The sequence below is a fragment of the Leucopleurus acutus genome, assembly GCF_964270905.1.
Source record: "Leucopleurus acutus genome assembly, chromosome: 10".
In the NCBI taxonomy this organism is placed as follows: Eukaryota; Metazoa; Chordata; class Mammalia; order Artiodactyla; family Delphinidae; genus Leucopleurus; species Leucopleurus acutus.
Window position 1 is genome coordinate 20,476,504 of NC_139153.1, and position 17,355 is coordinate 20,493,858.

The window sequence follows — 17,355 nt, forward strand, 5'->3', positions numbered from 1 at the left end:
TAAGCAAAAATCACTCTTTATTTCTTATCATGTTATGACATAAGGAGAGAAAAAATGTTTTGATTTAAAAATCTGTCAGCTATCATGTAATTTAATATGTAGTGACATACACTGCTAAAAGGTATATATTAACATTAAAGACCTAAACTCCAATGATTAATATTATAGTGATGACAGAATGAGAGTGCCTAATTTTAATCCACTGTTTATCTACGTGGGGTAATTTATAGATCACTCGACATGTTTTAATAGTAGACATAAAAAGATATCCTCTAATACCCACTTGCTTTCAAGATCTGACATTTGCAATTACAAATAACAAAGAAATACCAGGGGTTGCCTTCATTGGATATGTATACAAATAGCTAGTCATCCCATACACAGTTTATAAAAAGTGATCTATTAATAACAAAACTGCTCCAAAGACCCAGGGTCTCTTAATATTCTAGTTGAATATCAAAAGGTTGACTTAAAATGAGGCCAGAAACACAAAGAGTGGACAACACATTGATCTGCCTGCCAAATATAGTTTTACCATCATAAATCTCAGGCTGACAACTGCACAAAGCTTTCTTCACCCAAACACTGCCAAGTAAGGGAGTTTATTCACTGATTGGCTGATAGTCACCATGACAACTGATGCCACAATTAGACAAGTACAATCCCACTTTCAAACATGCACACAATTCATTAATTCAGCAGGACTTTGTTGATGATACATTATGAGGGAAATATTTAATACTATTCAGAGACTGATATATTTGCCTCTTATCTAAGGTAAAATAAATTATAAGAAGTGATGAAAACAGCCACTTAATTAGACCAAAGTACGTTTGACAAGCAATTCGATGAATTTAAATGTTTTTTTAATAATTTAATATTTTTTAATAATTGCAGGTGTCTCATTCTGTAAACTGAATGACTACTGAATTAACCTTCAAGTTATTTTCCTATGGGCCCTTTTAAAAAAGAGGTTGGAAAGAATATGATTCCAATTTTCTACATACTAAATAAGATAACAACAAATATTTCTTTGGCACTTGAGAGGAAATAATTTTACTCAATGTTGAGTGATTATTGAATTTAACAGATATCCATCTGCAGGAACTCAAATGAAAACTGCAAAAGGAATAATTTCCTCATCCTTTGTCTACACAGAAACCATATTTACCAGAGATGGGTCCTAAGACAGACTGACCATGTAGATTCAGAATTTAAATTCTAATAAGAGTAGCCTAATGAGGAGTCTAATGTAAGGGAAAATTGTGTTTATCAACTTTTACTTAATTTTATCTCCGCCAGTCTTATCAACCAAACTCCTGGAAGGGAAATGCTGACATTTCAAAATTCATTTCCTCATACTGTGATCCAATGGGTGTGTGAAAATGCAGTTAATGAATTAAAACCTTTTATACATGTGTTTAAGGTTTGTGTTTCTCTTTATTTATGTCTGAAAGAATACACAGTGATAGGTGTGGAAGGCTAGATACCAAACTGTTAATAATGCTTATAATTCAGAGATGTGGGTTAGGGGATGGTGGGGAAATACTTTTTCTTTATATATATTTTTAGTAATTGATTTCATGACAGTGAGGTTTAATTTTTAACTTTAGTACAAAATCCAATAAATTACTGAAAAAGTGATCATGATATCATTAAAAATCAGGACACCAAAGTACTGTTTAATATAATCTCATTTTATTATATATGCACTATATATATCAATGCACATCTGTGTGTGTGTGGTGTGTGTATATGTGTGTAAAATGGAAAAAAGGACTGTAAGAATGTACTCTAATTATCTGCCACTGATTATCCCTGGATAGTGGGATTATTTTTTATTTTCTTCTTTTTACTTATTTGTATGGTTTACAATGAGAATGATTTAATTCTTTTATTAAGAAGGGTTATTATGCTATAATCAATAAAAATGAGTAAATGAAACATCTGCTTTTTACCTTCTATGTATAACACTCACTGTTAGGAACTAAAGGAGATGCAAAGAAGAGTGTCTGTCTTCAAGATCATAACAATTTAATGGAGAAACAAGGTGTAAGTATGAAAAATTATAATACACTGTATGAAGAATACAGATAATGATTGTATAGCAGTTCAGAGGAATCATCGTATACCTTTTTAAAGATATACATTTGCCATATTTATACTATCATTTTTGGTAAAGTGTAAAGACTAAATTATTTGATCCATGTATAATCTGAATATACATTTTAAAAATAACCACCAAAATTGAATTTGTTTAGGCAATAAAGGAAGAAATGTAATTTCAAAACCACTTAGAAGCAGGACAACAATTTTTCAGAAAAGAATTCAAGCCATTCCTTAAGAAAAAAGACTGTCTAAATGGGCCAAGTTTAGAAATACTGAAATACAAAGTACTTTACCTTATTCTTTGACTCTGGATGAAGCTATTTTTAAAAGAATGGCTCAGCCTTTAATGAGGTTGTATAAATTAACACCCATATTTGCTATCAGTCTGCATGCTTTTATCCAACCAGAGGTTCTCCTCCAGGACTTTGAGTTCTGAACTAATGACACAGAATATGGCGATACGTGAAGTTATATTTGTGAATGGTGTTGGAGAGCTCTAATTGGTTTTGGTGTGAATGTTCTTTGCTGTTGGACCACTTAGAGGGTTGCAGATTTATGCCTGCATTTCAAGAATTGTCCTCCTGGCTGCCATTAATTTTTGTGAGCCCTTTAGAGCCTGCCAATAAATTCTATTTTTGCCCAAGATTTACCAGAATCAGTTTCTGTTGCTTGCAGCTAAGAATCCTAACTGACACAACTGCTACGTCTCAAGTTGTACGGTGCCCAAATGACAGCATATAGAACACCTAAGTTCCACATGATTGTAAGTTCCATATGGCTTATATGTGGTCAGATTTCACGAGAATACATGTACCATTGGTTTAAAATTTATACTGTGCCTAAAAAAATTTCAGAATGCATAAAATTGATGATATTAATTAAAAATAAAATCCCAGAGGTTTCTTTTTCAGAAAGCTGTGTGATTTTTCTTCAATGGGACGATCTATATAAAGGGTTTCAATTCTTAAATTTCTTGTAAGTTCATTTTTATAACATTTTCCCCTTAGATCAGCAACTCAGAAGACAGAGTTAGCTTTTTGCAATTGGCAAATATTTTGATGTAATAATGAAGGAGAAACAAAACCTTTACTTTGAATGTAGAGACACTCTAACTTGCTTGGCTTGTGGTATCCTGAAAAATACTGCCTCAAAAATATTGCCCATCCTCTGCACACCTTCCAGATACTTCCTTTTGTCATCTTATGTTTAAACTCACGAGTGTTTAAGGTTAATACTTTATGAGTCAACAGTCGGAAAAATAGCCCTCCAGCTCATCCTTTTTTTCTCTTGCTAAACACTTATTCTGGTTCAAAACTGGAGTGTCTCAGCCACCATGTAAAAAAATGATACCTGTCTTTTTCTTGATGTCCTGTACTTTGTTTTAGGAAGCCAGTGAAGGGCATTAAACAGTAATCCTTGTTTACTTTCTTGTATTTTGCCTTAACTGGACCTTACTTCATGTAAAGTAGTTTATAGAGTGAAACTGATTCAATAGCAAAAAATGAGAACAAAATAAAGACACCTCTTCTGCTTGCTAATGGGATTCACTTGGGCTAGTCACTGACTTGCTCTGAGCCTCACTTGTCTCAGTTTTAACTAGAGAATTAATACCTGAACTTTCCTACATTAAAAAGTTGTTGTAAGACTCAGATGAGGTAATTATGTATGTGATAGCACTTTATAAATTAAAAAGTATTTAAAAAAATAAGGAGCTTCCCTGATGACGCAGTGGTTGATAATCTGCCTGCCAATGCCGGGGACACGAGCCCAGGGTTCGAGCCCTGGTCTGGGAAGATCCCACATGCCACGGAGCAGCTAGGCCCTTGAGCCACAGCTACTGAATCTGCGCATCTGCAGCTTGTGCTCTGCAACAAGAGAGGCCGTGACAGTGAGAGGCCCGCGCACCGCGATGAAGAGTGGCCCCCGCTCGCCGCAACTAGAGAAAGCCCTCGCACAGAAACGAGGACCCAATACAGGCATAAATAAATAAATAGATAGATAGATAGATAGATAGATAGATAGATAGATAAATAAGGCTGATGTTCAAATAGGCATAGACAACACTGTGTAAGGCCACCCTTGTCTGAGCAATTTAACAATTCCCACAAAAGAGAATGCTTAAATGAAAAAATATTTACCTTTACCGGGAATAAAAGGAATGTACTTTCAAACAACAAAGAGATTACCACTTTTACTTAAAAAGAGAAATGTTTACAAGATAAGTTTACCCAGTGCCAGTAAGACTAGGCTGAAATTGGGACTCATTCAATGCACGTAAGTTGGTAACAAACAATTTGGTAATATGTTTGTTGAGTCTTAAACATTTCGTACCATTTACCAACTTATTTTGTCCACCCAGAATCACTACAAATGCTTTGCAATGTGGTTATTTATAACAGCAAAAAGTGAAAACAAACTAAATGACCAACAATAGAAGAACAGTTCAGCAAATTTTATTATGTTGACACAATGGACAGCCACACAATGATGCCATTAAATTATGCTTTCAGAAATTTTCAATAAGCTAGGGGAAATAGCTCTGAAATATTTTATTGGCTGTATTATACATTATGTACCTGTGTATGTGTGAGCATGTTATAAATTAAATAAAAAGGGAAGGATGTAATATTGATATATGGTATAATTTCAAAAACTTTAAATGTGTCAAAAAAAATCACACTTCAACTAGAACTAACACATAAAAATATTAACAGTTTGTCTCTGAGTGTTGGCATTATGGGAGCTTTATTCTTCTATTCCTCTTGATTTTTTAGATTTTCTATATTAAGCTTTTTTTTTTTTTTTTTTTTGCAATCAGAAATTTGGAATTAGTCATCAGGATCATGACATATAATCAGGGTAAGACAAGATGGCTTCATGTCTTAAATCTTTGGCTTGCTTAAAAAGAACAATGATACTTTAAGGACTTTTTGAAATGTAACTGTATCCACTCAGCTTCCACACAGCCAGCCGGCTCTCTTCTTGACTGTCCCTTACTCAACACACCCAGAGAGCATACAGAATTGCCATGATTGGCACTGAGCCTTCTGACAGTCCAAAGACTCCTGCTTTCATGGAAGTCTTGGGAATTGCTGTACTTCTTTAAAAATAAGTCTGGAAAAGTTCCTAGTTTATACATCTTTGCATCTAATTTATATTTCAGAGGAGACAATCTAACTGCAAGCTACCCAGGAGGCTCTCTGCTTTCACGCCTCCCCATGGGAAGAGGTCTACCTAAGAGACATGGGTGTTGTGAAGAGATAACACCATTATAGTTCAGCCCCTGGATGCAAGGTGTCCAATTCAGTCCTACCATATCATTCCTCAGGGGGAAAACATTCACTGGCTATCATAACTGGCATGACATCACAGGCACAGAGGAGAGGGGGAGAGGGAGGGAGGGAGGGAGGGAGGGAGGGAGGGAGGGAGGGAGGGAGGGAGGGAGAGAGGGAGGGAGGGAGAGAGGGGGAGAGAGACAGAGAGAGAGAGAGAGAGAGAGAGAGAGAGAGAGAGAGAGAGAGATGGCACAAAAAAGACTCTTTTATCTACTTGTGACATATGTAAACTAGTAGTCCAGAATAAATTCTTCATAATATTCATTGTCTGGTAGTCACACAATTTCACTGAATTCAATGCTGCGTAGTTTATTTTTCTATTTCTGGCTTGAAGCAGAATAGTAATGTCTGTGTGTCTTCCAGAAATTCAGATTATTTTCAAATTATGTTATTGTCTATTTTGTAGAACATACACATTCAAAAAATAGCGCTACATTAGTCATACCAAGAATCTCGCCAAGAAATCTGTTTAAGTGGTAAAATTATTATAAGAAGAAATCTATTAAGAAAATTTGCATTTCCTGCTTAGGGTTACTAATCAATATCAAATCAATATCCAGGGCCATCAAACCATGGCACTGGAAAGTGGGCCACATCAACAAATGGAACACTCAATCTCTTCCCGTTCTTAAGGCTCACTTGCAGAGACATTTCCACAATGTTCTTTGCCAACTAAGTAAACGGTGGAGACAAAAAGGTGGGTTCAACTCCCAAATTCTAGCGGAATAACAATTAAAGAAGTGATCAGAGTGATCAGGTTGGACGGCAGGGACAAAGCTGGGATAACTAACGGTACAAAGGCAACATTTTCATTTTGGGTGGACAATGGCAGATCATTAGAGAAGTTTAACGATGACTTTCCAACGTGAAAGAGTTGTTGGGTCTATGATAATCAAACGAGATGCATATAATAGGAAAGAGTAATGCAAATAACTGGGGCCAATTAAATGGAGCCAGTAACTCCTTTATTGTAGCTTTTAGGACATGGGAGAATTGAAAAGTTTTGCAGTCAGATACCTAAATGTTGGCAGGAGAAAATAAAAAATGGTGGACGTGGCAGACAGTGAGAAATTCTGTAATTTCCTAAGTGAATTTGGAATGCAACAAAAAGGCCTTTCTGTGCTGGCATTGTAAGTTTTGTTCCAAATGTTTAAACTTGAGGTTGCAAACCTAAAATCCAGGGCGGGGGCAGGGGCAAGGTGGGGATGTAAACAAGAGATAAAGGCTATACGTATGAGAATAAGGAACCGTGGGGAACATGGTGCACCAGAAGAAGGATGCATCCTCCAACTAGAGGGCCCGTCCCTACTTGGCTGGAAATTGTCGCCATGCAAAAGCATCACCCTGACGTGATTTTTAAGAGAAGCTGAAAAGCAGGAATATACATGAATTTTAATGGTATTTAAAACAGTGGACTGTGGGCCACAGTTTTTAACTTCCAGCTTAAAGATAGAAAAGACATTTCTGAATAACATTTTAGTCATTTAAAAAAATGAGGTAACTGGTATGGAAGAGTGACCGTAATATATTGTTTCATGCAAAAACAGTTGCAATTCAAAATATATCGAGTGGTTCCACCTTGTAAAAAAGTGTGTATGCAATTATGGGAGATGCAGAACAAACTATTAGCACAGGTTAGGGAATGGAGAATACCTACATAGATGTATGCTGTTAGCTTTTTCCCAACATGCATCACGTGTGATTACCAAATTTCACTGATTCTAAAATATATTTTTTACATATCACAAAAATACATTTTTTCACATTTCTCAAAATTGAGATGAGTCTTATAATTACAGCTCTCAACAGTACATAAAATAATGGTGTGTTCTACCTTCAATGCATCTTAGATTCAGTAAAACATGATTGAAAAAGTTAAAAGCACAAAATTTAAAAAGATAATTCATTTAACTCTATTTCTTTGACATCTGATGCCTGAGGAAAATAATCTGGTACTTATGTTTCTCGGAATTTAACTGATTATTGAAAAAACAATAATAATCAGATAGAAACTGGAAAGTCAGTTACCCTCTTGGTTGACTACACATGATGCCACATTTCTGTATATTGGAATGTATATCTGACATATTTCACTTTTAATTTTAATGGCTGAGGTGTCAAGAATCAAAACCCAAACTCTTCCAGTGACCCACACAATCTCAGGAACAGATTTTGGTACATATACAAATTCTTGCTTCTGAAGAAGTTACGGCCCAAACTGTTAAAGACTCTAATTGTCAGAACCCCTCATCACCCCAGAAAGCAAAAAGATCTTTATTGCAGGTTTAAGATCAGAGGTATCATGTGCTCCACGTGGCTAACGGCATCACGGAGCTGGGCAGTTGCACTCAGCGCCAGCCGAAGCATCCACGGGGTCTAGGGTCTGTCATAGTGTGAGAAGAAATTATGAATAATTCCTAGGAAATGCTTAATGAATAATTTCTTCCCCCTCATATGTGCCATTATAGCCTAGACCCTAAAGAAATTTCTAATAAAAGTGTATTACATTCTCTTTTCTTCATTAGGAACTACAATATATATGCCATTGATGTCAGGGGAGTTCAGTATAAATTTGCAATGAGGTACATTGTGCAAGGTATCACAACAGCCAATATGAAAGTACAACACACCCAGATCTAGTGATGTGATATATTTTTTTGATGCTGTAGACCATGAAATTATAGAATCTCCCATAGTTCTGACATATTATTTCTCCTCTTAAATCATTATAATCACCAGCCCCATCTCATGCCTCAATCTCTAAATGATAATGGAAGCAGAATCACAGTATAATCAAGGAAGCTCTCAAGTTCCATTTTCAGAAAAATATGATACTCACCCTCACTAAGTAGAGTTCTTCATTAATTAATTGTGTCATTGATGGCATTATCTTACCCTCCACCAAGTTTCTGAAAATCTTACTTTATGGAACCATAAAGATCAGAATCTGTGGAAAGTACTATATGAATAAATAGTCATATTATAGTCAAACAGGAACAATGGTCTGAAGAGACTCTAAAAATGCCTCAGTCCTCCCTGTTTTCAGGAAATGGTTCATTCTCCTGTGTCCTGAACGCATGGACTGAATTTTGGCCCCTAGACTTTTAATGAATGATGCCATGGAGAGGCTCATGGGAGGGACACGTACTGGAGACTATACAAGAGGCGGATTGTACGAACTTCACCCTCCCCATCCCCTGCATTCTCAACATGACTACCTTAGTCTAGGCTATTATCAGCTCACTCCTCAACTGTGGCTTAGGTATCAATGGAGCAAACTCATATAATGCTTCTAGATTAATTACAGAGCAATGGGATACAAATGTGTAGAAGAGTGGTTCCTGGCCACAGCAGGTATATAATAAATATCTGTTAAATCAGTGATTTTTAGACATTGTAAATATAATACATGCTCATTTGAAAAAAAGAGAAAAAGAAGGAAGTGTAACCCTGTTGAATGTCACTCCATCCCATAATCTCTTCCTCCTTTATAGGCACTACTTCCAGTCATGTGTACAGTTGTGATTCTGTCCAGTATACACACATACACATGAATATATGCACACCTCATTCTATAACCCATTTTCGTCTTCATAACAAAGGTGACATCTTTCTTAGTATAGAGGTCTGCTTCATCAACTGCAGTGGTTGTATATACTATTCTACATTCTTCATCTGATCCCCTACTGATGTTCGTAACAATTGATTCCAATGATGCACTATTGTAAACAATGAACAACTTGTACGTTACGAAATACTTGAGCTTTTGTTGGAAGATGAGTTTACCCCCACTTCTGTCCCATCTTCATCGGACCTCCTTTCCCTCCTAAGTATATAAATTCGATCCATCTCTGATGAAATTTTCTCCTGACTGCTCAAAGACACAGTCTTTCATAGCGGATAACAGCTTTGGTTTTGGAGTTAGACACCTGTGTGGTTGAATCCCAGATGTGCAGTTTACTACCTGGCTGGCCAAACCTCCTTGAGTCTTGGTACCCCAAAGCTCATCACGTTATGGGAGGATTAGAAAATGAGACGCATGTGAAGCATTTACTGCAGTTCCTGGCACATAGAAATTCTCTCTATTGAAGAGGTTGCTATTGCAGAAGCAGCTTCTACTACAAAATGGCTTGTTAGGGGACCGGATAATAGCACAGTAGAGCAATACCTTAGAAAAAAGTAATTTTTTCACCAAGTAGGAATTAACCCTGTCTGCCAACCACCTGTACCAAAGGACAGTACACGACCAGGTGAATTTGAGGACAGTACCCCATGCTAGGAGACTGTAATCATTATTAATACACAATGAGTACTATATATATAATTTCCCCCTATTTATTTACTTTTATCCTAATTTACAGTCCAGGAAACTGAGGGTCAATGAGAATTTTTAAATCATATTTGTCTGACTTCTAAGCCACTGCTTTCAATTAAAATGCTAACCTGTTTTCTATGTTATCAACTTGTAAAAAAGAACACCTTACAGGAAAATGTGAAAAAAGTGCAAATTTTATATTTATAAAAAGTAAAATGAGGGCTTCCCTGGTGGCACAGTGGTTGAGAGTCCACCTGCCGATGCAGGGGACACGGGTTCGTGCCCCGGTCCGGGAAGATCCCACATGCCACGGAGCGGCTAGTCCCTTGAGCCATGGCCTCTGAGCCTGCGTGCCTGGAGCCTGTGCTCCGCAACGGGAGAGGCCACAACAGTGAGACGCCCGCATACAGCAAAAAAAAAAAAAAAAAAGTAAAATGATTACTGTGCTTTGTAAGAACTTTTCAGAGGTATAATTCACATACTGCATAATTCACGCATTTGAGTACTGTGTTTTAAAATTTCCTGTTGAATAGGTTAGTAACTTCATAGTAATGCTCAACCCTTCATACATACTTGTTGATAGCCAACCATGTGCCAGGTCTTGTTCTGAGCCCTGGGGATAGGGCGTAATGCTGTAAATCAGGGATTATCAACCTCAGCGCTATTGGCATTTAGGGCCAGAGAGTTCTTTGTTGTAAGGACTGCACTGTGCACTGTAGGATACTGAGCTGCATCCCTGGTTTCCACCTGCTAGATGCCAGCAGTCCCTTCTGCTTTTGTTGTGAGAATCAACGATGTCTCCAGACATTTACAAATGTCCCCTCAGGAGCAAAATCATCCCTGCTAAGAACCACCGCATATGGTCAAGCTCCACACAGGCTCAAGGAGGCTTGCTTATGATCACACTTTCCATACCATGCTTTGATTTAAACTTATGTGTACAAATTACACACACGTTTACTTATATATATATCCTTGCATCCACCATAGCACCAAATGCAGCCTTGGTCCCCTCACTGACTACGTAAATATTTGCTGACTCAAAGGGCACTGCAGTTTTGTAGTCAGTTCTCTATCAAGTGGTTCAGATCACTACTTTATTGCACAACCTGTGGTATATACATTACACAAGATATTTACAGCCTATGATAATCTCAGAAATGAAAAAAAATTAAATTTCTTACTTTGTATACTTTGTGCTATATCCCACACCAGTGAATTTATTTATCGTTACACTTTAAATATTTGTATTAGAATGTGTCTGTAGAGCTCCCCTACTCAGCATTCATGCAGAAGAAACGATGAACCATTCAATAATTCAAAAAATAAAAGCTACTTTCTCAGGATAAATTTTCTTGCCCAGATGCTGGATGGCACTGATTGATGCCCGCCTGCTGTCCCTGTTTAGACAGCTCAAAATTTAAGGCCATTCTGTGGCCTCTGCCGTGTCATTCCTAGTTCTAAATTCCTGAACAGACGCCATTTCACTTACATGGTTGTGCCGTCTGTCTTCAGAAACCTCCACTTCCCTTACTGCCCACAATTCATGGCCATCTTTCTCTTCTGACTCTGCGTAGTCAAAGGAGTAGAATGTGGCCAGGAATGGTTGCTACATCCCTGTTTAACTTAAGGCCGAATGATAAAAGCCAAGAAGGAAAAACTCCTTTTAAAGTGTGGCAAAGGAAAAGTACATTATTCATTATTGGCTAGTTGGAAAGGTCCCTTGTGGTATTTTACACAACTCCTGAGTACCCAGATTATCGCACACCCAGTGCACAGGATTCCCATTTGACATACTTGATAATAATTCCTATCTGGAAATTACACAAGACCTATAATGAGACACCATTACCCAACAGCTACTTGCCTAACTGATTGCATTAGTGAGGTGTAAATCAATAAATGGTGATTAATGAGGTTACATTTCATTTGTGTTAATTCAGTGGTGCTCAATAAAATAAACCTTCGTTGCTTATCATAGTTAAAATAGAAACGCAGCCGTAAAAATGTTTCTTTTTCTTGTTTTACTAACATTCCCTTTTATGATTTGTCTAGTTGTCTGGGTTTTGCTTGTTTGTTTGTTGTTTTGTTTTGTTTTTGCCTTAGCAACCCAGAAAGGAAAAGAACAGTGATTATTAGAAGGTAGGAAAATGTGCCGTACTGAGGTCACACCACAGTCCTTCCCTGAAGTCAAATAGGTAAAGGTATACTAACAAGAATGCCTGGCTTCCCTGAGCACCTGCTACGCGTAAGACACTGCTCAAAGAGCTTGGCGTGCATTGTATCCTTCAATTCTCACAACAGCCATCTGAGATCATGTGAAAGGCACTCCACTGCTTCAAGTCATTATAGAAAAGAAAATGAAAACCACAAGATGACACTCCAACCTGTCAGAATGGCTAAATTTTTTTTTTAAAAAGGCAATGCTAACCATCATTGGTGATATGGTGAATGACTAGAAGTCTCCTATGCTCTTAGTGGGAGAATCATTTGGTATAACCACAGTGGAAAGTTGTTTAGCAGATTTACTAAAGTGAAATTTGGAGAAAACCATAATTCGAAAAGATACACGCATGCCAATGTTCACTGCAGCACTACTGACAATAGCCAAGACATGGAAGCAACCTAAATGTCCATCGACAGAGGAATGGATAAAGAAGATGTGGTGTATACATACAATGGAATATTACTCAGCCATCAAAAAGAATGAAACAATGCCATTTGCAGCAACATGGATGGACCTAGAGATGATCATGCTAAGTGCAGTAAGTCAGACAAACATCATATGGTATCGCTTATATGTGGAATCTAACAAAATGATACAAATGAACTTATTTACAAAACAAAAACAGACTCACATACTTAGAAAACAAACTTATGGTTACCAAAGGGGAAAGGTGCAGGAGGGAGGGATAAATAGGAGTTTGGGATTAACATATACACACTACTCTATATAAAACAGATAAACAAGGACCTACTGTATAGCACAGGGAACTTTATTCAATATTCTGCAATGACCTATATGGGAAAGAATCCAAGAAAGAGTGGATATATGTATATATAAAATTGATTCACTTTACTGTACACCTGAAACTAATACAACATTAGAAATCAACTATACTCCAATAAAAATTTTAAAAAAGAAAAAATGGAATGGCAGAGACAGTTCATTCATTTCTCAAGCAACCCTTTTACAGGTTAAATTTTAATCTAGATTTGAATTGCTTTACTAATATAACATTGATTAAACATGAGAAAATCAAGAACAAAAGAAAGAATAAAATAAATCCCCAGTAATCCAAGGTATGCAAACCAAATTCATTTCTTAAGTACACTTTTACACACACATACACGCAATTTCTTAAGCCCTCCAGGCTTTCTAAAAATTTTAGCATGATGGATATCTTGGAGTTAATTGAAGAAATAGTTTAAAATGCATGTTGACATATGCTGGGAGCTGAAACAAATGATAGTGACACAAGTGGCTTAGAATTTCAAAGCATGTTATAAGACAATACTTCCTAAGTTCTATACATACACCAGTGGAAAATGCCATTCTTTTCACCCAAGGTACTACTTATGATTATTGCATGACAGCCTAGAAAGTTAGCATCCAATTTAAAATTTTATTTAACTTTATCCTACATGATTATTCTTATAAAAACTTGTTTTACAGAATTCTGCTTTGCCAGAGTGAAGTTACTATGTAGTGTTGTATATGTACAAGAAATTTTAGCCTCAGTTATTAGTATATTTATTAATTGCATCTTACATTAAATGACCAGAGACTATCCTATACTTTGACAAACCATTTAGAGGAAAGCCTTGAAACAGCTGTTCATACATGGTAACATAAATAGTATGTCATATACTAAAATTTAAAACATTTGTCTCATGTTGCCTAGATTTTAAGGTTCCTGAAAATCTGGATCGTGAGAGTATGTTTCTGAGTAGGATGTAGTAGGTTACTGCAGATGGGTATTTGCACTGACAATGAGACAAAGCTGCATAAATTGCAATAGTCATGTTTTCACAGGCATCAGAAAGCAACAAAGACCAGATTGACTACAGTGTAAGTGAGAGGAGAACCAGTAGGTGGTGAGTTGATGAGTGAGATGAGTGTTGGTGTTTTTCCTGGGGGTATTTGTCATACTGGGCACAGGATGAGATCTTGGTGCAAGCAGATGGTCATTACAGAAAGAAGGAGCAAAGTTTTTAGTGGTATAGTGAAGCCAGAATAATACAGTTTGGAGACTTGAGGGCTTTCAACCAGACAGTCCAATTCTATCAATACATGAACTGATCAATCTAAGGTTGTGTGAAAGGCTAAAGAAATAGACTAAAAGATTCCAGAAGGCAGAATGAAAAATTCCACAACCTTGCAGACTTAGGAAACAAAGACCTTCTGGGGGAGAAGGCCTGAAAACAAATTGAGCAACACATGAGAAACCTTAAAGGAGGGATGAATTAGCTCCAAAGATTTGCAGTTAATGTTACGTGGGTCCGTTTACTGATTCTAGATTCATCTGAAGCTGAGGGACAAGGGGGATGAGAAACTATGATTTTTTGATATTTGTGTGGGACTGACGCCTAGGGTTGGACACTTAGAGGCCTCCACTATGTGGCCTTAATACATTTACTCAATTTTGAAGCTGCATGAGGTAAACGATCAAAGAGCTAAACTGAAACTGAGGTTGGAAAAGTTACAGCTCAGTCCCAATACAGCACAATCCCTGATTTCATTTAGCCAATCAGTCCTTCACACTATCAGCTTAAGCAGAGGAAAGAGGAGAATTCCTTCGTGGAAGTTAACAATGCTTGAAGTCTCTACAGTATTTTATACACAATGTCTTACATACAGTCAAAAATGCTTCAACACAAGAAGTGGAACGGCCATAATCAACAACCAAGCGCAAAACTAGACAACAGAAACAAACCCATGGATAATCCAGATGCTGACGTTAGCCAACCAAGTCTTTAAAATAGCTATGATTAATGTGCTCAAAGAAATAGAGAAAAAGACGAACAAAATAAAGGATGGAGAAATACAAAACACATATTTGATTTTATAAAAACCGACTCAAACGAACAGTTTAGCATTAAAAATACAACATCTCGGGCTTCCCTGGTGGCGCAGTGGTTGAGAGTCCGCCTGCCGATGCAGGGGACACGGGTTCGTGCCCCGGTCCGGGAGGATCCCACGTGCCGTGGAGCGGCTGGGCCCGTGAGCCATGGCCGCTGAGCCTGAGCGTCCGGAGCCTGTGCTCCGCCAACGGAAGAGGCCACAACAGTGAGAGGCCCGCGTACCGCAAAAAACAAAAACAAAACAAAACAACATCTGAATTTAGTAACTTGGAGGAGGGGTTTAACAAAGCAGAAGATAGGATCGGTAAACTAATGACAGGTCAGTAAAAGACATTCCATCTGAAACTCAGCAAGAATAAAGGATGGAAAGAAGAAAAAAGAGCAAAAGAGACATGTAAGACACTCAAGAGTACTATCATATGTGGAACTGGTCCCAGAAGGGGAGGAAAAAGACAATGGAAAAGTTCCCAAACAAATAAAAGACTTCAACATACGTATGCAAGAAGCTTAGAGAACCCTAAACACATTTTAAAAATCCAAAAGATTGCAAGAATCAGGGAGGGCAGGATCATACTCCAGCCAGCCTTGTATCTTGTGAGATGGGGGGGTCCAAGCACAGAAAAGATGCTTAAAAAACCTTTGCTGAAGTAATTACTTCCCGCACAGCTTCACACTACTGTCATTATTTTTTCAAATATTTCTGTAGAAACTTCACAACATGATTAAAGCTATGAATCAATTACCTTCTAGAATTGTGAATGTTCTTATGAAAAGGGACCTTAGGAATCCTCTAGTAAATAGTTTCAAATTGAACTTTGCTGATTCCCAAGGCTTTGATTTAGCTCCATTAAAGAGGGCCATAATAGGAAAGAAAGATATTGTACAGAAGAGCTCTGAGCCACCCATCCCTGCTTTATACAAAGTTTCCCTGCTTTTATCTGTTTTACTGGTTTGCACTCACATTTCATTTGAAAAAAAAATTCTTCATATAAAAAATGATTGTAGAATCATGAATCTATTGCACGCCCCCCACCCCTTTATATAATAGACAATAAAATTGAAGGCTGGAGAGACAATGTGACCTTCTCAAGGTTACATTGCTAATTAATGGCAGAACAGGGACCAGACGAAATGTCTCCTGAATTCTGTGTTCATGGCCTTTTCTAATACATCACACCTCTTCTCCTCATCCAAGAATTTATGCAAAAAAGGGTACTTTTGCAAAATAATCGTTAAGACCATCGTACTTTCTACCTTGTTATTTGAATATTTGTTCTGAGCTATAAACCCATTATTTTGCTTTCATTGCAAAACAGACAATTTCATCTCATTGTTCCTTCCACTCTTTTTCTCTATTTCCATAATCTCTTTCTCTTTTTATCCTCCACGTTATCTTATACTTGCTTGAATGATGTGGCCATACCTTGTCCCATATGGATATGGTTATGGCCATCTTAATTCATGGTAATATTATACTTCCTGATCTCATTTTTAGTTTCAAGTCTAGCTCAAGACCTACTTATTCTAAACCTTTTCTGAAAGCATCATAGGGTGGTCATTTGTCACTTAAAATTTCCCCAGCATTAAACATTTATTTTTGTATTTGCCCTTATAATTGTCTTAAAAATAACAACTATTTTCAAAAACTAATTACACAGGCACAATAAATAACTGGACAAAATTCAAAATTTACAGAAGGATACAGAGTGATAAAAAAGTTGTCATCCCATCTCTGTTCTCTACACAACAAATTCATCTCTTCAGGGATAACAAGTATTCTTGTGTGCACCTGTAATGATAGTCTATGCATATGGAAGCATATATGTATTTTACTGGTTTTGTTTTTACAGAAATGGGAGTACACTACAACACTGATCTGCACCTTGCTGTTTTCATTTAACAGTATTCTTAGACGTAACTCCATATTTGTACTCAAAGAGATGCTTCGTTTTTCTAATGGCTGCATAGTACTCCACTATATGAATGTACTGAAATACATTTACTGCATCCTCTACACTTAGGTTGTTTCCACAATTTTCCATGATTTTTATATAGCAAGCAGTGCTGCAGTAAGTAAACTGCATTTTGCCCATATGTGAGAATGCCCTAGAAATGAAATAATGTGCATTTCTGGGATAGATATTGCTAAATTGTTTTCCAAGCAGATCATAAATTATCTTCTACTCTTACAATGCTTATAACAAGTTATACTTAAACCTTTGCTAACAAGTTAGTCATAAAACTTTAAAAAATTTTTACCAGTATGCTAAATGGTATCTCATTAACTTGCCTTTATCTCATAAATGCTCATCTACGAGCATTTCTCAAACATTTTAGTGTCAACTGTATTTCCTTTTCTTTTGTCCATTTTCCTATTATGTTGTACATTTTAAATTAATTTGTAATATTATACCTATTAAAATTTAGTCCTTTACTGTGATATGAGTAAGAAAAGTATTTGTCTTTTGACATTTTTATGATATTCTTTTGCTGTGTGGATTTTTTTCACGT